The 2,965-nt window shown below is 36.8% G+C and overlaps 1 protein-coding gene across 3 annotated transcripts in view; it reads right to left on the bottom strand.

Moving 5' to 3' along the window:
• The window catches only part of nfat5b (nuclear factor of activated T cells 5b), a 26,523-nt gene that overhangs the window by 16,378 nt on the left and 7,180 nt on the right, over positions 1–2,965 (bottom strand). The gene's annotated exons all lie outside the window — the stretch shown is intronic.

The raw sequence follows: 2,965 nt of genomic DNA, 5'->3' as shown, positions 1-2,965 counted from the left end.
TTTGGCTGAGTGACTGGTTTAACACCCCTTCTGTCCCCCTCCACCACTCCACCTACCTCTCTCCCTTGCCCTGTCTTGTTTACTGTGCTCCCAGACCCTTCTCTGTACTTCAACTTGTCCAACAGATGACTGGTATTAACTTCGGAATCCTAGCAAACAGAAATTAAGCAACGGAATAACCTGGTTTTGCTGAAAAATTCAAACTAAAGGCATATAGTAAGCGTCTTTTTAAACTTAGTGGTATACTACTCAACAAACAGTGATAAACAAGATAAGATTAGGCTCACCTTGCCATTTGGAGATTAATCAAAGCAGAAAAGGGGGAAAAAACAGAGAAGAAGCTGGCACCTGCAGCAAACCATGTACAACAGCCATGTACAACAACCGTGAAATGTTTACAACCAAGCCTACATGAAGGCTGCCTGGGACTCCATAGCAACACAGATCAGGGGCCAAGTCTTTGGACTGCCGGCATCCCTCATGAGACAATGTGGAGAAAATAAAAAATTAAAATAAAATAATTAACAAGCATTATCCAAACTCTAATAATAAACCGGGCATTAACAATACAGGATATTACACAAACAACACCACAACATTCTGGCAAAAATGGTTAAAACTAGACCAAATACCCAAAATATTTCCTTTAAAAATAAGAGTACATCATTCAAGTTTAATTAACTCATAACTATTGCATTAGTCTTTCAAACCAATTGAAGAATTTGTTTATATATCAAACTCAAATGTAACATCAATAAATAAACAAGTCAGAAAGCCACATAAGTTTTTGTTTTCTAAGTGTAATTGAATAATTAGCAAACAGTTAAAAATTAAAGTTAAATTCATTCCCATTTATATTAATATTGTTTAATGTAGCTGGCAGTTTGAGCCTTTCTGTGCATGGCAATACATTCACATTGTATTAACCAGTGGTGGAAGAAGCTCTCAGACTGTTTACTTCACTATAATAAACATTAAAGTGACATGTGTCATTCTACATAAAGAGCAGTTTTGCTTTTACTGTTATATGTATATTTTGGTGCTAATAATTTTATACTTTTACTTAAGGAACATTTTGAATGCAGGACTTTAACTTGTATCAGAATATTTTTACACTGTGGTATTGCTACTTTTGTCATAATGTAAGTGATAAAGAGCTCTGTGTTTGATCTACATTTTTTTTACTCCACAAAATCTAACATACAAATTGCCTAGTAATATAAAATCTGCTACTGGTACAATGCAGGTTACACAGCTTTTATCTTGGCTGCAGAGTCTATCACTAACAAATGCCAAAGTATTACATCAGACATGATGACTCAAATATGCTAAACGAAGTCCTACAGAGGGAGCCTACTGCACAATAGCAGCCATTATAGCACGAGGTACTGTCATTACATTGTTTGATGTGCCAACACAGGCATTTCTGTCTGGCTCACAGGAAAACCATCCTGAGGCAACAGGAAGAGGCTTCAGCAACACTACTCACTAACAGTGTGACATCACCGAGCTGCTATGCTATAACCACATTAAGTCTGAATCTGGAAAACAAAATATTTCATGGCATGCCAAACATTTGGCCCAACCTGAGGGATTGTAAGACACTGCTCTACATCGAAAATGAAAAATAACACAAAGACAAAACAAGACATCTTAACACACATTCAAAATGAATACACCAATCGCTCGTTCTACTGTGTACCATCTGAGTACTTTCAAGTAACATGTTTACTCTCTATGCAAGCTTCGCAGCCTGTGAGCTTAGCTTAGCACAAAGACTAAAAATGGAGGAAAACAACTATCTAAAGATAATAAAATCCACCTACTAGCACCTCTGAAGCTCACTAATTAACATATTATGTTTTGTTTGTTTGACCTGCTCAAAACCAAAGTGTAAAAACAACAACTTGTCATTTTACTGGGTCAGAATATTTCTTGTGCAGACTGAATACGTGATACATGATGTGTAAAGCTTTAGAGATTCTGGCATGTGGATTTAGTTACCTCTGGACAGAGCCAGGCTAACAGTTTCCCCCTGTTTCTAAACTAAGCAAACAGCTTGTGATAGCTTTAGTATATTTACTGCCCAAACATGCAACTGATATCAGTCATCTCATCAAACTTTCCTCCAAAAAGGCAATCAGCATATATTTCCCAAAATGTCAAACATAGCCAGGTAACATGGAACACAATAAGGTAAAAAAAAAATGCTAAGAATTACTGAAGAAAAAGGACTTATGGCTGACTGACTGTTCATGTCATAACTTGTGAAATGCGATCAGATATTTTGAGCAGATAATTGAGACTAAAAGACTCCAGTCCATCTTCGTTTGTCCAGTGCATATGCACACAATGCAAAAGTTCACCACAATCACAGTAAACATCATTTTAAAAAAGGCTGTGGTGTCAGGTCTAGTTTTGTAAACCTTGTGGAGTGATTTCTGATAGAGAGCTGTTGACTTTATTGTTAGGCAAGTAGAAACAGACAAATAAACTAGCATTTGGTCAACCCTTAGTGTACACTGGGAAGGTCTGTTTGAATTCTGAGGCACTCAGGAATTTAAAATAGCTGAATAGAACAAAACACGACTAAGCAAATGCAAATAAGTTGGGCTGCAGCCAAAAGTACAAAACTGGTTTGTACACCCAGATCACTTAGACAGCGCCTTTCATTAAGTTTTTAATGTCAAATTTTAGAACCAGGGGAAAACACACAAACATTTTATGCCTTATTCAGTGTGCAGCAGCCCTTCAGCTTATGTTCTTTTAAATTTCACATTAAATGTCAGCCCTATTATTAACAGGTTGAGAGGTGGCTACCTGCAGACCTTAAGCACTTTTAGGTTCTTCATTACTAAAAACACCATATGCGGCATGAAGCATTTGCATGTAATTATATGATCTTCAAATTACTTTGAAAACCAGTGTCATCTGTGATGTTTCAGCCCTGAATGTATGGGCAGGG

Source organism: Monopterus albus, unplaced genomic scaffold (assembly GCF_001952655.1).
Source record: "Monopterus albus unplaced genomic scaffold, M_albus_1.0 scaffold4.1, whole genome shotgun sequence".
NCBI classification, from domain to species: domain Eukaryota; kingdom Metazoa; phylum Chordata; class Actinopteri; order Synbranchiformes; family Synbranchidae; genus Monopterus; species Monopterus albus.
The sequence above is the reverse complement of the archived record's forward strand: the minus strand, read 5'-3'. Positions and strand labels throughout refer to the sequence as shown.